The sequence below is a fragment of the Pleurodeles waltl genome, chromosome 1_2 (genome assembly GCF_031143425.1).
Source record: "Pleurodeles waltl isolate 20211129_DDA chromosome 1_2, aPleWal1.hap1.20221129, whole genome shotgun sequence".
NCBI lineage: Eukaryota > Metazoa > Chordata > Amphibia > Caudata > Salamandridae > Pleurodeles > Pleurodeles waltl.
Genome location: NC_090437.1, coordinates 796,371,005 through 796,392,026, shown reverse-complemented (window position 1 = coordinate 796,392,026; position 21,022 = coordinate 796,371,005). Strand labels below are relative to the sequence as shown.

Sequence of the window (21,022 nt, the reverse complement as noted above, 5' to 3'; positions counted from 1 at the left end):
GATTTAGAGTTTGTCAGAAGGGTATTCCATTACAAAGGTGACTAATATTCCATCCCTAAGTGTTCTGCACACTTCCCATTTTACTAATCTGCATCCGGGATGTTTCATTGCTTTCAAACAGAAGTTGATCAGCACATGCTGTGCAGAACACTTCTGTGGTCAACCATTCACAAGACGCAACTGAAGTAGGTGCAGCCTAATCATTGATTAAAATCATATGTACCATTTACTATCCTGTAGTGCTGGAGCTTGTGTCCCAAAGCTAGAGAAGCTGTAATACGGGGCCCTGGGATTGTTGCATCCCCGCCTCACCGCCGTTGGCAGCCATGATTACTAGCTTTCAACTCACGGCTACACATCGTGACTTCGGCACCGACACGCTGAAACGGCTCGAGCTCTCCTGCCCCAAAGGGGGAACACCTGGCCTGCGCAGCTCCACTCCCGACGGAGAAAGCCTGCAGGCGGTCTCCAAAGGGACTCCACAAAGATCACAAAGCAGATGCGTGGTGGGTACAATGCAGGCTCTCTCTGACTGAGCTGAAGTCACACAGTGGACATGTTCAGGCTTCCTTGGGCCCCAATTAATAATGTATAAAGGTTTTTGTGAAGACTGTCTACGGTAATTGGTTCAGGTATATACACAAAGGCATTGGAGGCACTGAAAAGATATGTGTGGGGGAGAAACAAAAAACAACGGTGGCACCATGTTCAGTGAAGACAGTCTGCACGTGCAAACTGGGGGCTAAAGCAGCCAGTCTGTACAGGCCTTGGAGGAAGTGACGCAACGCTCTACGTGCTTATGTTCAAGGCAATGGCTTCCGAGGAAGCAGCAGGAGCGCATGTTAAAACTAGGCGCGGGAGACAGGGTACGGCGCCTTTCCAAAAAGATTTTCCTCACAAATGGGGGTGAGTCAGTGGGACTGTCTGGGAGCTAGATGCAGCCACTGCATTCACAGGCCCCCACACGCCCTCGTGCAGGCACCCGTCGTCTGAAATGGGCTGCGTCATCAGTGCACTTGGGGGTACACCAATTCGTTAACAAAGTATTGCATTTGCTTGCTTACTATGCGAACAAGCACAAGAGCATAAAAAACGAAATACTATATTGTTCCAGTTTAGGACAGAAAGCACCTTGTGCAAAAGCTGACACCGGAGTAAGGCCATTTATTGATGAGGATATTTACTGTGTGTCCTGACTGCCAGCTATCGGTCATAGTGAGCTGCACATTAATATTCGCTGCGTAGTGTGCACACGCAAACCATACGTGGTCTTTATTTCTATCCCAGTTTACCTTGCGTAATTGGCAACTATATGTTCTGCTAGTGTCATTTACTGGTTTTGATAAAACTAACCCAGCAAGGACGTTTTATCCAGGAATTCAGTATATATCTACATGAATCAGTATGATCTTGAAATGAAAACAAAACTACCGCAAGTTAAAGAAAAAACTCAAGTTTTTTTCTCTCGAAGGAACAATTCAGCATACGCTTGTCAAAATGGAATCACCTGTGCTATATAAAGGACGAGTTCTGGCGCACGACACTTTAACCTGAGAACTTCCACTCATTGAGTTTAAGTCGATTCTGGGCTGGCTGCCTAGCCCTCCAGCTCACCTACCTGCAGTCATCCCTTGCCCAGGTATCCCAGGTATCCCAGGTCCCTGCCCTCTGGGGCAGTGGACCTGGAGCTGCACTGTTGCACTTGCAGAGGGATGAACCGTTAAAAAAAAACTAAAAACGGACACTTTATTAGTTGTCCATCGTACCAAGCAGTCTCACATGGACATGAGATAACTTGTTTTAGTGAGCCACGGAACTACTATATAAATCCTAAATCCATAAATATTATAATTCCTGAGCCTTCACCCTCCTGCCATGTCGAAACTCCAAGTTAGCTTGGACTGAAATAAGGTTTGGTTCCTGAACAATGCTCACATCTTCGATGGATTGGAATGCCCTTAGAGTATCCTCCATTTCTCCCCTAACCATCAGCTTTCGCATGCTTGCATTTTGAGCCTCTCCTCAGGACTAGTGGTTTAAACACTTTGTCATTTTAGAAACTCATCTTTGGATTTTCTCCAGTCTGTTCTTCTCTGGCTGTGACCCTTAGGCCTGGACACATGTCCATGATGGATGATCCTTCTGCCTTTTCAAAATCATGCACCATGATCTTTACTCCTTCTGTTGATGGATCTTTACATCATGTGTAAGGGACTCTCCTGCCTTTTAGATCCTCTGAAAATCCTCTCATGAATGAATAGAGCAGATGTAGATCACCATGGCACCATGCTTCCGATGTTTGTTGTCTGAGACTAGATTTAGCTTTCAGATGCCTGTGATCCTTCCCACTCCCCAGCTTCCTACCTTTAACAGAAGGGCATCCATCTTGAATTTGTTCAATTTCATCACCACTTCTGAACAGTACTGAAAGCTTTGGTGAAATCCAAGCAGACCACTTGCATCTCTGTGTTTTCCTCTCGTCTTCTTGTCCGAGAGCCAAGAAGGTCCATGTTCAACTGGCACAGTGTTCAGTTTTTGGAGCCAAGCTATTTTAGATCCTAATTCTAGTACACGCCACAGTGTTTGGCTCTCTTTTCTTTTATAAGTTGATTATTGAATTCCTTTGCCTAACATTGATATTTGGCTCATGTGGACTGTCAGGTTCTGTTCTGTTTTTGCACTCGGTTTTCTGGAATGAATCTGCAGCTGTAACTCTCCAGTATTATGGAACTTTTATCATTGTTAGAGGACCGCTGAAATGGTAAGGTAATATGCCACTAAAGTGGAGTTCCTCGGGTCCTGATCTTTATACTGTTTTGAGTAACTGTTGTCTGCAGAATATTAGGAATGTATTATTAATAACACTCCTATCTCAAGACCAAACCCACTTGCATTTATAGAACTCTATCTTTGATCATTATTTTAAATCTCTTAAAGTAAAATTTAGGCTACAGTTACTACGTATTTGAGCATGTCCTAATACATAGCCAATGAGGAAAATCTGGGCTTCCAGACATTAACTATAGTAATCTGCAGTTAAAACAGTCGCCTCTTTGTGAGCACTACGCAAGTATTCAAGTTGGAAGGTGAAATTGGGCCCTTATGCACTCAACAGGTGGTGTCTGAACTTGTCTTTGCACTTGATGTTCAGGAAGGAGAAAGATTCATGGTGTGTCGATGAGAAGGAGGTGATGGTTGGTTTGATTATGCAGCTGTGTGAAAGTGAGAAGGTATTGCCCCAGGTGAGCTTCTATCCATCCTGGTCATTGCTCAGCCGCAAGAGCTACCAATAAACATGTGGAGGCAGGGCAAATGTTGGCTATATAGAGTTCTACATAGAGCATATCCATTGAGGAAGTGGATGTGCAACCTATACGAATGCACTTATTCACTGCCAGACATAAGCGGTTGCAAGCTCCCAGATCTTTCCACCTTGGAGTGAACTAACCTTTGCAAAGACAGAACATGTGAACTCTCCTTCATAACCAATGTGGTCCTCTCACTCACTGATAATACATTACATGGTAGAGACTGGCCCACACTAAACTTCAATCACACTTCCTATTATTTTACTCAACAAATGATAACCACAGATCCTTAATGGCAAAATATTCTTGAAACATAGAGAAGGCTCAATTTAAAGAAAATTCAAGTGCAAATAGCATTACACAAAGCCAACAAGGGAACTGCTGCTTATAACATCATGATGAAAACGAGCAAATGTGTGGCAAAGTGGAACTTACATCACTGGTGGAGTCATGTAAATGAGAGAGACATAATGCTAGAGATGCTTAAAGAGGCAGGGTGAAAGAGATGAGCGAGAAAGATATCGAGTGCAAAATGTACAGAAGAGGAGAAAGAAAGATATGAGTATTAAAGAGAGAATATGAAATGAAAAAAGGGATACAGAGAAATAAAGAGATTAAAAAGTTAGACAGGGTGAGTGAGAGATGTACACAGATCCAGGTAGATACAAGCAGATTAAAGAATGAGAAACAGAAAGAGAGGGAGGAAGGGGAATGACTTAAAGGGAAAGAAGGAACAATGCAATACTGGAGGAGCGCCCCTTTCTGCAAAGTAAGAACATATCTGTGGACCATTCTGGAAAGAGGCTACGAAAAGAATGTCATTGCAGTACTAGATATGTCAGCAAACACAGATCGAACTCACGAGAGTTGTATCCACCTGATACAACTGCCATGCTTTTATAATGAACATCATAATATGTAAACGACCCATATGGCAAGCAGTATTTGTCATCTGGAGCTGATAAAACGTATGTAACATAGGGGTGACCTGTCTTTCTTGGGTGTGATGCCACATCTCATGCTAACGACATGGCTGAGCCTTAGATCCAGGGCATTTGCTAATCCATAAATCCGTAGAGACCTGCAGAGATCTACCATCTGTTCTGGGGCAAGGCATCTTCCCACCCTCTACGCTCCCCTTTTGGGCCCGTCGCCTGAGGCTGCCTCGTGCCTGCGCAGAGCCCACCAGGCCTGGCTGGAGCCCTGTATCACAGAGCCTAAGCCCCTCCAATCTCCCTCACTCACAAGGAGCACCGATGCAAGACTGGCCACTCAACCCAAGTTAAGGCCCCTCAGCTAGGCTCAGAATGATTGTTCAGGCCTCTGCTCCCGCTCTTTTCCCGCTTCACTGACTCTCTGAAAGCGCCTAGAAGCGGTCGGAAAGCTGCACAAAACACTACAAAAACAAGAAAAAATGTAACGATTTGAAATTAAGGCCGTTCGAGAACACAGATGAGGTACAAATCACATGCTCCTCTTTTGTGAATAAGCAAACGCATGTGTTACATTGTTGTGTTAGGAGAGGCTGGTTTTGTTTAGTGCTGTATGCATTACTATAGTCTCTCGGCGCTGCTGGGTTTAGGTACATACTCGCCCTAGTTTCGAGGATTCCCTGGTAGGTGTGCCTCTATTTGCACCGCCTGTCCATGGCCACTCCTGGGACACTTCTGTTGTGCACGTGCAATTAGAGTGATGCGGTTGCTCCACTTCTCCGCCCACCTCAACGCGCCCAGTCATGTTTCGCAGATACGCTAAACAGGCAAGCCTTGCCCAAGAGCATCTCGCGCGTTCCCTTCTTTGAGAATCCCGTGCACTTTACACAAACATAAAACCTGCATTCTGTGATGCGGCCTCGTAGTGTTTGTATTCAGTCGTCCTGCAGTTTTCTGCTCTATAGGCATCACTGCAGACGTCGCCGCAGACACTACTACAGACCATCTGGGGTCACCACTGATGACAGAGCAGGGCGGTGCTCCCAGAGCTGTACGGCAGTAGACGCAATGCGCGTCGTACGGAAACTTCTCGATATTTTCGTCTCAAGACCCAAAGTCCATATTTTCATCTCTGACCACATGAAACCTTTGAACGCGAGTCAACTGCGGCGGGGCGCTGAGCTGCCCAAGAGCACTGTCGTGTCCTCTCGTGACGTAAGGAGCCGTGAGCGCAGCACTTCTATTTAGGGCTCCAGAAACCGTACACAGAAAACGACAATGAGAAGGAGACCCACAGCAATCCCAGGTTTTGGCTACAGCTGCTAGCCCACAGCACAGAGTGAGGGGGAGCCACAGCATAGCTGAGCACTGGCTACATCAGCTATCTTACTGCACAGTGAGGGGGGACCCACAGCATAGCTGAGCACTGGCTACAGCAGCTATCCTACGGCACAGTGAGGGGGGGGGGGGGCACAGCATATCTGAGCATTGGCTACAGCAGCTATCCTACTGCACAGTGAGGGGGACCCACAGCATAGCTGAGCACTGGCTACAGCAGCTATCCTACGGCACAGTGAGGGGGGGGGGGGCACAGCATATCTGAGCACTTGCTACAGCAGCTATCCTACGGCACAGTGAGGGGGGGGCACAGCATATCAGAGCACTGGCTACAGCAGCTATCCTACTACACAGTGAGGGGCACCCACACCATATCTGAGCACTGGCTACAGCAGCTATCCTACGGCACAGTGAGGGGGGCACAGCATATCTGAGCACTGGCTACAGCAGCTATCCTACTGCACAGTGAGGGGGACCCACAGCATAGCTGAGCACTGGCTACAGCAGCTATCCTACTGCACTGTGAGGGGGATCCACAGCATAGCTGAGCACTGGCTACAGCAGCTATCCTACGGCACAGTGAGGGGGGCACAGCATATCTGAGCACTGGCTACAGCAGCTATCCTACGGCACAGTGAAGGGGGGGCACAGCATATCTGAGCACTGGCTACAGCAGCTATCCTACTGCACAGTGAGGGGGACCCACAGCATAGCAGAGCAATGGCTACAACAGCTATCCTACAGCACAGTGAGGAGGATCCACAGCATAGCTGAGCACTGGCTACAGCAGCTATCCTACGGAACAGTGAGGGGGGCACAGCATATCTGAGCACTGGCTACAGCAGCTATCCTACTGCACAGTGAGGGGGACCCACAGCATAGCTGAGCACTGGCTACAGCAGCTATCCTACTGCACTGTGAGGGGGATCCACAGCATAGCTGAGCACTGGCTACAGCAGCTATCCTACGGCACAGTGAGGGGGGCACAGCATATCTGAGCACTGGCTACAGCAGCTATCCTACGGCACAGTGAAGGGGGGGCACAGCATAGCAGAGCAATGGCTACAACAGCTATCCTACAGCACAGTGAGGAGGACATCCAACGAACTGCCAGGTTGTGGCTACAGGTGGTGTCCCACGGCACAGGTTTGGGGAGGGGGGGCACCTACAGCGCTCCCAGATTTTGGCTACAGCTCCTCACCCACAGCACACAGTGAGGGGGTACTCACAGCATAGCAGATCACTGGCTACATCATCTATGCTACAGCACAGTGAAGGGGATCCCACAGCACTGCCAAGCTGTGGCTACAGATGTTCTCCCACAGCATGATGACGAGGGCACCCAGAGAACTGCCGAGCGCTGGCTGCAGTTGCTCCCCACGGCACAGTGAGGAATGCACCCGCAGCACTGCTGGGTGTTGGCTGCATCAGCTTTCCCACAGCAATGTGAGAGGGCACAGACAACACTGACAAGCTTTGGCAACAGCATCCCTCCCACAACACAGTAAAGGGGGTGGGTAGTTGCAGCAGCTTCCCCACAGCACGGTGATGGCACCCACAGCGCTGTCCACCTCTGGCTGCAGCAGCTCCTCCACAGCTGTAGGTGCAGTGACGAAGGCACCCACAGCACTGGCGCGCGCTGACCGCAGCATCTGTCCCACAGCACAGCCCCCGGGCACAATGATCAGGCGATGCTTTAGTACAGCCGTCTCGTCTTCCCAAACCAGATGTTGAAGTAAAACCAGCCTCTCCACTGAATACACTCTACCTCCAGGCCTGGGCTGTGACGTTTCGGTGATTCTGTTGAGTAGCCAAACAGCCTCAGGATGTCAAAATCTGGACACCTGGGGGTCAGAACAAAGGAAACTCCAACTCTCGTTTGAAATGCAGCGAAAAGAGCATTTCCAAAGAATCCAGAGTACACGTCCATAAATAAGTCGACATAAAGTTCCACAAACTGGAAGGCATTTCTGGAAGATGGTTACCTGATAGTACCTGCCCATTTAAAGCACTGGGTATGGTCCAGTGCACCCCAACTGGACCTAAGACGAAACATCTGTGCAGATAGCTCGTGCGGGATGCTGAGTCTGTGGCACGGTAATGATGAAAATAGAACACAACAACGGGCGCGCGGTACTGGGCGAGAACGCTGACGAATGGGCAATGGATGTCCCTCTTCCCAAACTTTCTCTTCCCAGCCGGTACACTAACTTCAGTTATCCTTGCTATGTTATAACTCGCCAGTGTAAGCATGCGAGCGAGAATTAAAATATCGTCGCCTTACCTGCCTCTGGCGCTCCTCACACTGCCTCGCAGCGCTGGCTGGTCCCAGGACTGGAGTGAGGCTGGCAGGTACTTAACAATATATAGACATTAGTCAGAAAGCACCGACTTCATGACTCAGTGGTTCTCCACAAAAGCCCTTTCAAAGACGCTCCTTCACAATAAAAGTCCCTCCTCCTCTCGGAGGTTCTCGGCTTGCCGGGTTTGTAGCACAGATGGCGCGAAATAGGAGTTAAATTCTGAGCATCCCACCTTCAGCCCTTCACAACGTTACTGCTGCGGGGACGCGTCCTGTGGGAGGCGGCGCGGGCCCTCTGTCTCGTCCACAGGACGGGAGTCCAGAGGAACCGAGAGCGCCCTGACCGACCCTGCACGGCGCGCCACTGTGACCGGACAAACTTTACATGTGTCCTCTCGGTGTTTTCTCTTCCAGGCTGGGCAGGAATCCCCGCGTCAGCCACGCGAGCGGAAGGGGCAGCCAGGTTCAAAATGAATGCATTTCTGACACAGCAGGGGCCAGCACTCTTTCTGTTTCCGAGCAGCGGGGCTGCGGTTTCAATCCAGCCTGCCCAACGTCCACTTGGAAAACATCCACGCATGATGGCAGAGCTGTATATCTACAGGTTATCGCTCTAGCCAGCCTGGCACGGAGCCAAGATCACCGAGCACGGCTGGTAACAGCGTGCTCTACTCTACCACTGCACGACTGTTTTTACCTGAGTGTGTAATTTATGAAGAATGTTAACCTTAGCTGTGTGGCGAGAGCTCATTTCATCATCACATAATACAAACACCACAGTACACAACAAATACCTGCACACAGCTATGCAAAAAATGCTAGACTAAAAAAGTAAAATATTTGTGGATCACTAATGCAAGCAAGCATTGGCAAATCCAATAAATCAGCTCGCGTCTTCTAAAGAAGAGACCTGATGACTTTCACAATGGTTGTTAAGCTCTCTGCAAGACTTAATGTTGCCAATTATTTAAAATATGCATTGCGTGGACAGTAGCTCTTCCCAGAAGAGGATGTGTCTCCATTACTTCATGCTATTGGCTTTATCATGCCTCTCGGTATATCATGCCACCTTCGGTGTGGTGCTTGCACTAGAATACAGGAGGAACTATTTTATCTCTCGAAACCACACTGAATACTCAGAGGCTACATTCGTATTACATGCATGCTTTCTATACAGAAAGAAAAACATTGTGTGTTTGTTTTTCCATTGCCTAGGACCATTATGGCAATGTGTGTTTTTGAGGAAACAAAAATATTTTTGATTTGAGACTTTTTTTTTGTATATTGACATGTGCCCAACAGCTCCCCCAGAGTAAAGTTTTACGAAAGCCACGAAGAAGCAAAACAATGATCTGCAAAGCCAGATGACTGGCAATCAAAGCTAGAACTATTATCGATGCCAGTGCTTGTTTGTGTATGCCTGCATGCTTGTAACTTACCTCTTTCTTACCCAGCCAAATGTTTCAGGTGTCCACTGCCTCACGTTGCTGCGCAAAAGATACATTTCACATGAAAGTCGATGCACAGCAAAACCCTCTGCTACTCCTGATCGAGTGATTCTGGGTTCAGGCAGACGCTGCCCGTATGCAGATTTTGCATGGGCAACACCAACGTTTATATAAAAAAAGTCAAACAAAAGCTCAAGTATTTCTTATAGGAAAGAACCACAAATAGAAATGAAGAATGAAATGAGGAATGCAAAAGAAGGAGGACCCTGTAATTTACCAGATGAGATGGGTATCCCCTTCTCAACTAATACTTAGTGCTGAAAATGGGCACCTTGCCACAAACAGTGTCACATATGTTTGGTTGAGCAAGTTCAACAAGGAGCTCCTATCAACAAAACATATGCCTAGAAACTGAACTACACATACGTGGAGCTGCAGTTGCCCATCATCACGGGGCACACTGTAATTATGACCTGTTATACAGGAAGACCCGAGCAAGAATGACTAGCGGAGCCCTGAGGCCTGGAACCGCCTCGCCCGGCGGAGTCCATCCATGGCCAGGGTGTGGGGGACACACCATAGACGACTTGCAACTCAGGTACCTTACTTCACTGATGGATAAAGGGTGAAGCCGCTGCTTCCCGACTCCACGGGCCTGTAACCACTGTCTCAGAGATGGAGAGCCTGGCACATTTGCCATTCTCAGAGGTAACCTGAGCACAGCACCCTGCTGCCCGCCACTCCTTTACACCGCTTTTACAGCACTGACGCTATGTTCATCTAACTGTGGACTAGAAATCAGATGTCTCTCGTCGCTAAGTCACTGCATCTGGCATAAGGTTACTACAGGTATCTAGGTTTCTATACTCGATGCATTGTGTGATCATTGGCAATAAAGTTATATAATCGTTCTTCAGTTGCAGAACATGCAGGGTGCTTACAAATGATCTAAATGTTGAAATCAAGAGGAAGTGGTTATCTCCATTAGACGTGCAGAGCCCTGCCACAGTAACTAAGCTATACCTTACTGAAGAGCTTCAGGGCTAAACCGGTCTCCGGCTGTTTGTGTTCCGGTTCAAGGAGGAGCAGCTCTGACAGTTTCGGCTGGACAGCTCCTAGTTAGGTAGGGTCATGGCTGATTTTAATATGGTTTGGACCAAACTGAGGTGGCGTGGTGTGCAAAATAACAATGGACTGGGATGTGGCCAATAATTACCAGTGGCTGAGATGAATTCAAGCATTCCACCCATCAGCTTTTTGTATACTTCAGAGCCCTGAGTGAAGACAAGGCCAGGCCAGTCAGTGCCTTTTTGTGTACAATGTCCTTAGGGCATGTGTACTGCTGCAACTGTGTGCAAGATGCTTTTAATGAGACTCACCTCAGCATGGTATTGTTGTATTTAACACTTGTGTAGGGGGCGGTCTGCCACTGCGGAGTACTTCTCTTCTTTGAGCCCAGGTGTGTTTGCCTTGTGTTGGCGTGTGGTAAACTCTATTTATGGGGTATGCTCCCAGTGTGCCAACCTGTATTTGTGTGTGGGGGATATATGCACCACTGTGACTGGTACTTTGCTGCTCTGTCCCTGCGTATTTACAATTGTGTGTGGTAGGTTTCTCTGTGAGGGGTGGAGTGCCAGTGCAGATCTACATTTGTTAATTGATGGTATTAGCAACTGTGCAAGGCAGGTTCAGTGTTGTGTGCTGGTGTTTGTTTACATTCGCGCGTCGGTTATAATTGTGCATCAGCATTTTGTTTGCTTCTGTCTGCCAGTGTACAATTAACCTGTGTGCAGGCGTGCACTACAAGTGGATGGAAGTGCAGTGCTGGGCTTCGTGGGTTTCTGCAGAGTTAACGACATCAACAGTTCTCTAGTACTCAGCTACTTCTTGGGTTGAGGCCCGTTACAGTCATGATAGAATGGCACTTCTCCAAATCCAGCACTGCGAGAACAAACTTCAAACAAGGTTACAGAGCACTTTTCTCTAGACCACATATTTCCATAACAGTTATGGAAAGTGAAGCTCGTACTCTAGCATCAGTTCCATAGATAAAATAGGAGCTTCCATTTGAAGGGCCTCTCAGAGACAGGGAAGTCTGGGGAAAGAGATATTCTCTAGGACCATCGTTTTTATTCTCCAATAGTGCACCACAGATCTTTTTTAAATCTTGCATTTAAGACCCCCGTGTAATAACAATGCTGAAGGCACCACCAATGACGCAAAATATGATGTACAAGGAATAAACAATGCCACATTTGGAGTTCAGAAGCATAACAGCATTAGTGAGGCATAAATAACACTGTAGTTGATAATGATGGGCTTAATGACAACAATGTTACTAGGGCCAATTCTTAACTCCAGATTAAATGGTGTAAATAACACCCAAGACATGGATATTTCCTAGATTATGTTTCTTCATCACTTGTATTACTAGCATTTTCAATGGAATGTTGGTAGGGATCCAACACCATCACTGAAGGGAGGTCCTCTCTTTGTGCAGGGTCATGACCATGACAAGAAGCCCTAGGGGATGCACAATCCCCCAAGCCTTTAATTATCTAGAACTCCATATTCATGAAGGACATAAAGGTGCAGAATGCAGAGAAAAATTGTTGGTCCAGCTCCTTGTTTGACAGTACATGGGTAACATAGAGTGAGTCCCTAATAAGGAATGCCAATCTTGTTATGTTTTGTGTATTTGTAAAGTGCACTGTCACCTGTGAGGGTATCACAGCACTAAGAAGGTGTGTGTACCTAGCCCTCCCAGGGTAGGTTGATTAATTGAAAAGCCAGGTCATCTGCTTCTTACAGGATTCAAGAAGAGAGGAGGGTGCTCTAATAGTGAGTGGTAAGACGTTCTATGCTCTTGGTGCAATGTAAGAACATGGCTGTCCTCCTGATCTGGTTCTGTGTTCTCACGCACACTTACAAAGCTCTACACAACACAGGACCAGAATAGCTGAACAGCCGCATACAGTTTTACCAACCAACAGGACACCTACGCTCTGCCTTATTCTCCCTGGCACAAACTGCCTGCATCTGCAAAAGCAACCTGGAGACCGCTCATTCTCCTACCTCACACCCAAGGCATGGAATAACCTCCCTCAGCACATCAGGGGCTCCTCCTCACTTCTTGAGTTCTGCAAGAAGTTGAAGACCTGGCTCTTCATATAAGCACCTTGGGACCACCACTCACCTACACACCCTCCCAAGCACCTGGATATCCTCTTAGTTGATTATTGCACTAAACAAATCAAACTAACATACCATTACATAATATTGCATAACATTACACAACATTATACAACATTACATGCATGGGTTGTGTGTAATTAGGTGTGCTGCAGAAAGGTGTGTGGGTGGTTGGTGGAAGGAGATGCAACTGTTCAGGTAGGTGGGGCCTCAGTTATGTAGTGCCTTGAATGTGTGTGTGAGGAGTCTGAAATAAGCATGTTTGTGTACTTGTGAATTAGTGGGTTCCCTGAGGTGTGGTATGATGTGAGTTCTCTGTTGGAAGTTGAGTATGAGTCTGCCTGCAGAGTTCTGGACGGTTTTTACCTGGTGAATTGCTTGGTAATCCCAGCATTGAGGGCACTCCCGTACTCTAACTTGCTGGTGACTAGGGTGTGACTGACAGATTATCTGGTGTTGCATGGGAACCATTTGACGATCTTCATCAGCATCTTTAGAGTGTGGAAGCAGGATGCAGTGACGGTGTTAACTTGTGCAGTCACTTTTAGTTTGCTGTCAAAGGTCCCTGGGATGAGTGCTGGGTCTGAGTTCAGTTGTCCACTACTTGGAGTCCCATTTTGAGGTGTTCCTGCCAAAGATCACTACTTCTGACTTGTGGGAATTGAGCTTGGCAGTTGGCTTTCATTCAGTTAGCGTGTTTGGTCATGCAGACAATTACCTTGTTTCTTGTGTAGGCAGTCCTGTCTCAGAGAGAGAGTGTGATTTGGTTGTCATCGGCATTGAAGAAGAAGTTGCTGTTGTGTGTGAGGATGACACTAGCTAGAGGGATCATGAATGAGTTGAAGAGGGTGCAGCTGAGCAATGAACCTTGAGGCACTCCGCAGATCAGTTTGCGGGCTCCCAACGAGTAAGGTGCCAGGCTGACAGCATGTGTCCTATCCGTTAACAAAGAACAGAACCATCTGAGAGCCGGTCCTTGGATGTCAATCTCAAACAGGCACTTGATGAGGATGGGGTGTTAGACCGTGCCAAATGCTGCAGAGAGGACCAGGAGAATGAGGACAGCCTTGTTTCATATGTGAAGGTTCATGCAGATGTCTTCTGTGGCAGAAATGAGTCCTATTTCTGTACTGTGGTTGGACCTGAATCCGGACTGCCTTGAATCAAGGAGCTAGTGGATGCTGAGATGGTTGGTGAGGCTTTAGTTGACTAGTTTCTCTGAGACCCTGGCTGGATATGATAGAAGTGGGATGGGGCTGTTGTCGGACATGGTGGCTGGGTCAGCTGAAGGTTTCTTTAGCAGGAACATGATGGTGGCATGTTTCCAGGGGGCTGGGAATGTGGCTGAGTCAACTGAGGCATTAGGGATGGGAGTTAGTGCTTTACTGATTGATAGGTGTTCTTTTGTGAAGGCGTGGTGGGGGCAAGGATGAGATGGGGCCAGAGTGAATGGTCTTGAATGTAGCAGCAGCGGTGGCAGGCCATGTGGTCAGAGCTTGTTCAGCCGTGGTGGGATGCAGGGTTGTGACAGTGACAGGTCCTGGTTGAGAGTCAGAGTTGCCATATATGAAGGTGATTTTGTTGCAGAAGAATTCTGAGAACTTGTTACAAGGTCTTGTGAGGGGGTGACATTGCTGGAGTCGGCAGGAGGCATAGTGAAATCTCTGTTGATGGAGAAGATTGCCTTGCTGCTGTTTGTGCTGGCATAGATGTCGTCTCCAAGAGCTGTGTGCTTAGTGTTCCTTATCTACTGGTGGTACCGTTTTAAGGTGGATTTGAAGTTGTCTTTATACAGTATGTGGTTTCTTGACTTGTTCTCAATTTGAGCTCCAGTTGCTTGCAATGGCGTTTTGTCAGACTGAGTACCTCTGTGGTCCAGCTGGCCTGTGATCGGGCTCTTGCTATTGAGTTTTGTTTGAGGGGGAGCCAGGTTGTTGGTGCAAGCAGTGATCCAGCTGTTGAGATTCTGGATGGCTTTCAACAAGTTGCTGGTGTGCTTGGGCTAGAGCAGCTCAGTCCTTTGGTGGTAGGTCTGTGGTGGTGCAGGATGGTTCTGCTGAAACTGATGAAGTCATGGGCTGTCCAGGTCATAGCTGCTGGATGGTCGACTGTGATGTTGCTGATTAGGTTGAATAGGTTTCCGGCAGTGTGGATGCATTCAGTAATGTGGTAGATGAGGCAGAGTTTTCTGAGGTTTTCTAGAAGGGGCACAGAGTTTGGTTTGTTGCAGTCTTATATATGAAAGTTTTTTTTTTTGCCAAATAATTGAGGGGACACTGTTTATGAGGTTAATTCCTCGTTTGGTTTTCGATGTCCTTGGAGTAATACGGTGGTTGTGCTTTTTTCACTACGAAGTCTTTGATACCAGGTGCAAGCCCTGATGAAGTCTTGTTGGGACGAAACATGTGTCGGCTATAATCTTCAACTAATCGGGCTGAGGATCTAATCCACAACTACTTGGACTGAAATTTACAATAATTGGTTATGAACATCTTTTTAGGAAATGGGCTTACACTGTTGAATACGATGGTGGTACTGACAAGTACATAATGATATAAATAATGTAAATAAAAGGCAAATGCGAAGAAAGACAATATAAATAAATCTTTGTACCTTTCTTTGACATGTAAAGAAAATAGTGAATATCACCCATATGTCCTTAAATAATTTGCAATGCATGATTTGATTACTATACAAACGGACTGAATTGGATATATAGCAATTTACACATGTGTGCCTCACTGTTATTTAGCTTTTATATATGAAAGTTAAAGTCTCCGAGGAGGTTGAGGTGCTTTCGTTGATGATGAGGGGTGCAACAAAGTCCGTGATGTCACTGATGAAATTGGTCATCTGTATATGAGGGTTCAGCTCAGAGAGAAGTTGGCTGGGAAGTGTATCGTGAACATGAGGTGTTCCATGTAGGCTGTTGGGGGTGTTCATGTAGGTGGTGCAGCTGATGGTCTCTTTGAATATGATGGCCACTCTGCCTCCCGGCTTGTGCTGACAATCTTGCCTGGTGATCCTGCTTTGACGTGGATGGCTGCAGCAATGTCTGGTGTTTAGGTTGGGTAAAGCCATGTTTCCGTGAGAAAGAGCAGAGCCGGATTGTGGTTGTGCATTAGGTCCCGTAATTCAGTGGCTTGTTTAGTGAGCGAGCGGAAGTTGAGCATTCATGCAAGTGTGACATGTTGCCTGGGCGGTCTTTGTATGTGGGTGGCTGGTTTGTGTGAGTGTGAGCAAGTGGGGTGCTTGGTGCTGTTGGTGTGGGTCTGGAGGGTGTAGGGTGTGGGAGAGTTCACAAGAGCTTGCAGGAGGCACATGTGAACGCTCCCTCCATGTTCTGTAGTGTGGCAGCAGTGCAGCAAGCTCAGCCGAAGTTGAGAGTGCAGAAGAGCACAGCAGGGTAGCAGTGGGTATGAGGAGGTCCAGGGATGATAATGCTGGCAGTGGTCCAGGCATGGAGGGTGCCGACGAGCTTACCAGTGGCATACCCACTGTCCATCTGTGCTGTGGATACCATCAAGTATGTCTTGGGATGGGGGAGGGGGACACTGTGCAGATAGATGAAAGAAAATGAAGTCCTCTTGGTTGGCTTCTTCTTTTAAAGATGGTTTTGGTGGGAAGCCATTGATGTTCCTTTTCTGTGCAGATAGATTATGAGAAAGGCAGTGGGATTACTTCCTGTGCAAGTGGATAATGGGAAATGAAGTCCTCTTGCTTGGCTTATTCTTTTTGTGGGCAAGACCTTCTTGTGGGCAAGTTATTGGACATCATGAGGGGATGTTGGGAAGCTGATGAGGTGCCTACCTACAGATATTAGCTCTCAGTCATTATCACATGCCTTCAATTTCCAGTAATTGACAAGCAAGAATTGTATAGAAACCTGCGTAATATAACACAACATTAAATGTATTCACGTAGCCAGTAACCACTGTAAACACTGTGTGCAGCTGTATGAGGATGCTGCTTCTCATGGTTCACTGGTTGTACATTATGATGAGATGGCCCTTTGAAGATTTTCCACGAGCTCCAGCACACTTGCTACCATGTAATTACTAAGGGTTCCCTCCTCAAAAGGGTCAATTCTGCCCTTGCAGTAGCCACAAACCACATACACAACTGTAGTAACCCAGATCTGCTTTACTCAGCCCTTACCAGCATGTCATTAAACTGTCCCAGGGCCCTTCCTGCAGCGAAAGACGAGTTTTCTATGAATAAAACTTGCTACTTGATTTCATAATCCTCTATTTTTGACATGCTAAATTTAGTTTCTCGGGTGCATTGTGGATATTAATCCAACTATACTTCGCACATGAATGAAAGCGTAATGCACAGAAGGACAAGGTGTACCAGTGCCTAGTCAATCAAAATTTAACAATATGCCACCACTAGTCAATCTGGATTCCGCGTGACATGTAGTGATGTAACTAAAACTAAGGGCTCCCCCATGCAAGGTAAGATAAATGGGACCCGCACTGCCCCTTTCTGAAGCTGTTACACTCTCACCTCTGCTATATTCCTCACTTACTCATGCTCCACTGGATATGCTCAGGGACAGAGAATCACAGGAGCACCTTTTTGCCAGGCCTCTCTATATTGCAACCATAGATTAAAGTTGCTGCAACATTGTTACTGCCTAGGACATAGCACATAGCAGGGTGTAGCTAGACAGCAGCTGCTTCTGTTTATCATTCGGCCAAAAGTACTGTCGCTGGGTAGGTGTTTAAGGAGCCTCTGCGGGCTGTGGACGCCTAAGGGGTCCCCACACCACAGGGGCTGCGGGGCCCTGTGTTACGCTCCTGGTGACACAGACTAAACCAGAAAAGGGCCAGATATGAAAAGACATAATAATCACCGCACAGTGATGCAGGGCAAAGGGCCTATGACTAGTTATTTGGTAATGAAACATGAGTGGCAGATGGTTACATCCGTGCAGCAAGAAACAATCTCAGTACACAAAGGCATGAGATAATAGTGGCTGCTCTGACCAGCTTCGCCTCTCTCCAGTCTGGTTCTTGGAGCTGAGACGTTGGTGTGCCACAAAAAGAGAATGTTCTAGCCATCAGGTGTGAGTGCTTCATCTAGCCTCTGTGTTTCCATTGCAATCTGGCCTGTGTAGGGCGCATTCATCAGAATTGCACCAGGATACAATGGAAAACAAGTACTGGGAAAACCAATAAGTCCTATCTTGTTTTTCTTGCAAACATATGCTGCAAAATGACAAAAACAATTTATTCCACCACCGAAAAGCGGCACCCGTATGCTATGAATAAAAATGAAGAAAAAAAAGCATTGCATACAATTTTAATAGTTATGTATCAACACTTCCTACAAGGCAGTTGTACATAGGACAAGTACAGAAACTCTGGTTAGTTTTAATGCACATCACAGGAAAATATGATTCTTGCTGGCACAAACGAAAGGTACCTTTGGTTTCGAATTACTGCCACCAGAAGACACAGTTTAAACACACTGTGATGACTATCAAAACTAAAAAAAATACAGAATTGTCCAAAAATAGTGGCAAGGTATAGTATTGGCATATCAGCCTTGGGAATGAAGTGCATTAATTTTTAGATGGAAAGCAAATGTGATCTGGAAAAATGCTGTCATTTGCAGTGAAAACGAGAAACTGCTGAAGTTGGCTGACCAACTGCCCCATGCTAAATGCTGTGTTGGGTAGAATCTAAATGTGAATGAAAGCTGAACAGGCCTGTGGGCAAAGATGACTGACCAAAAGCCTCTCTATGTATGCATACAGATGCAACAGCTGTGTCTAAGCCAGACCACAAAGAAATGTGTGGACCAGGCACTCACAAAAAGTATGTTTCAACTTGAGATGGCTGCAAAATGTAACATTGACACATCACAAATGTGTATTGTTTAAATATCTGATGTTCACACCTTACAGGTTCTCCTACTGAAATACGTGTGCACCTGTGCTGTTGCCAAAGTCATCCAAAAGCCATCAAATCATTAAACTTATTTTACACCTGGTAAGATATCTTAGTGGATTAATGGGTGTGATGCCAAACTATGTGTGTAATTAGCACACAAATGCCAAGTAGCAGTATGTCACCAATGTGACCAGCAAGTTCTTCCTTATCATCCAACTGCATTACGTATCCTAGGGCTTGTAGACCTACACTTGCAGTAAAATGGAATCACACAGAAGTCAGAGTGTGAAAGACGACGTTGTTGCATCGCTCCTCTCTCCCTCGTCGCTGCAGGCAGGCATAGGCTCCCAGTCTGCCCTGCGGCAAATCCTGACACTGCTCAGAGCAGCATCAGGTTTGGCTGGGAGCACCCCGGCTGGGCGCTCCCAGGCAGACTGGGAGCCTCCGCTGGCTCTCTCCATCACGGCAACACAGTGCCGGGCTGGAGAGAGCCCTGTGCGCATGTGTGTTTGGCCATCCTGAGACGGCTGGCCAAACACACATGCGCTCTGAGGGGAGTGCTCTGTGCACTCCCCTCACTGCACGTCACCTCTATGGCCCGCCCCTTTCACCACGAAGGGATAATAAACCTAGTTTATTATCCCTTCTTGGTGAAATGTTTGCAGCTTCTGCTGCTGGTTGGGGGCGAGGCTCCTGCGCCCTAATGGAGGAGCCGCCCCTGATAGAGAGGCGAGCAGTAGAGAGCAAGGAGATCACCAAAAGGTACAGTCCATGAGGAAAATCATCCCAACTCTAATGAAATACCTCCCTATGTTCAGTACTACTGCAGTACCGCCCTTTCCCCACCCACACATGCGCTGCTTTTCTCCCTCCCCATCACACATTCCACAGCGACCCGCATCCACCACAGCCAGGCAGAATTTCCCCTCTCCATCATCCGGGCAGTGCCCCTTTGCAGCCAAAGCACGGCTGTGCAATCTGTATCTGTGCCTGGCCTCCAGCTTGCTTCACAAATATCTAATAACAGTCATTGCTACTGGCACTCAAGTGTCCACCTCAGCGTGAAATGCTGATCCACATCCCAGTGCACTGTAAACCGGACCCATTTCCTTCCTGTTTTTATTGAACATGATGGGATCCTCCTGCAGCAATGTTTGCTCCGATTTTTAAGTTTCCTCAGATTTTTAAGTTTATGTGTTGTAGATGCCATGGCGTTCTGCAAAAAAATATCAGTGATATACATATACTTTTTAAAATCTTGCATACATATCTATGGATTTTAATTCATTAAAATGCCTGGGATAGTGGATGTGACATCACACATCCTTTCATACCCTGATAACATCAGAAGGTTAATGCCTTTTCCCACTGTCCCTTAACAGACTCTTATTTGTTACTGAGAAGCAGGGGAAGGGCAAGGGGAGGCAAATGCAGAAAGTAAGAAGACTCTTGAGGACCTGCTTATCTTCCATTCTTGGTTTTCCTTCATAGCCCCTAAGGGTAGAGGCAGCAAGGGAGTTGCCACGGATACCAAGTAGCCATCAAGTAAGTGCTATACTATCCCTGTGTTCCACGACTTTCATCCAAGCACATATTTTATCCACTTTTTCTTGGGGATTAGGTAGTTTTCCAGGAGTTCTTGATAAAGCATGCATCTGGCCTCTGATTGCCAGCTCCATGAGAGCTGGAAGCTTGTTATTTAGTACCATGTGCATCAGTAGGCCCTGCTGTATCAGGGGGATGAGTTGTTATATCAGATAGGCTTTTCATACGTTTTGCCAGCAACTTAACTCACTGTTATGATAACACTAAGTTTTGGGGCTGAGTTGCGGCCATGAAGAAAACCTCAGCAGGATCAAGCTTTCTGGCTTTCCATCCAGCCCCTGGCTGCCCATACGCTCCTGTTCACAGATCCGCCCTTTAGTGATTCTTTAATAAAAGGAAGAAGCTGAATGACACCTCTTTGGCACAGCTGCAAGAAGAATGTCATTCTGTGTTCTTGCCTCCCACTTCAACATCTAGATTACAAGTCCCAGAATGCGAAGCAAAGGAGATTCAAAAACCACAAATAGATTCCTGTCTCCCTTATTACATATAATCAGTTGAAAAACACACTTAGCAGGGCCAAAGCTTTGAAAATATTAAATAAGCCACTGAAAAGAGCCATGACAGTGACTCATGAAAGGTAAAGCTTCAAGTGAGTTATGATGGCCCTTTACCTACTCAACTCTCTCTCTCATATATATATATATAAGTATATACGTATATTTATATATATATATAAAAACTACTGGCGGTCACCAGTAGGTAGTTATGGTTAGGACCATCTTTCCATAGAAAATGTGTTTTGACTTGCCTATATCTTTGGCACTATTTGATGAATCTTCACAAAACTTTCCAAAAAAAAGTATGCAGGTGATTCTTTTTGTGCATTGAAGGTTTCAGGGTGATCTGTCAAGTGGGGCTGAGAAAAAGGGGGTGTCAAAACAGTTGTGTTTCCCATGTTAATTTCCTTAGGAGCTTTGAACATGACTACATCCCGAACCACTGAACGATCTGATTGGCTGCCAACACTTCAACCAGAAAGTTTTGGCAGCCATCT

General features: G+C 46.7%; 1 protein-coding gene across 8 annotated transcripts in view; it reads right to left on the bottom strand.

Moving 5' to 3' along the window:
* The window catches only part of PALLD (palladin, cytoskeletal associated protein), an 847,172-nt gene that overhangs the window by 215,317 nt on the left and 610,833 nt on the right, over nt 1-21,022 (bottom strand). The window contains exon 1 of one of the 8 annotated variants that reach the window (XM_069244088.1): nt 7,863-8,453. The exons of 6 other annotated variants lie outside the window; for them this stretch is intronic. The gene's annotated coding sequence lies outside the window, so the exon portion shown is untranslated. Of the gene's footprint in view, nt 1-7,862; nt 8,454-21,022 lie in introns of those variants that run through there. One more of the 8 variants, XM_069244080.1, reaches the window with a different exon arrangement.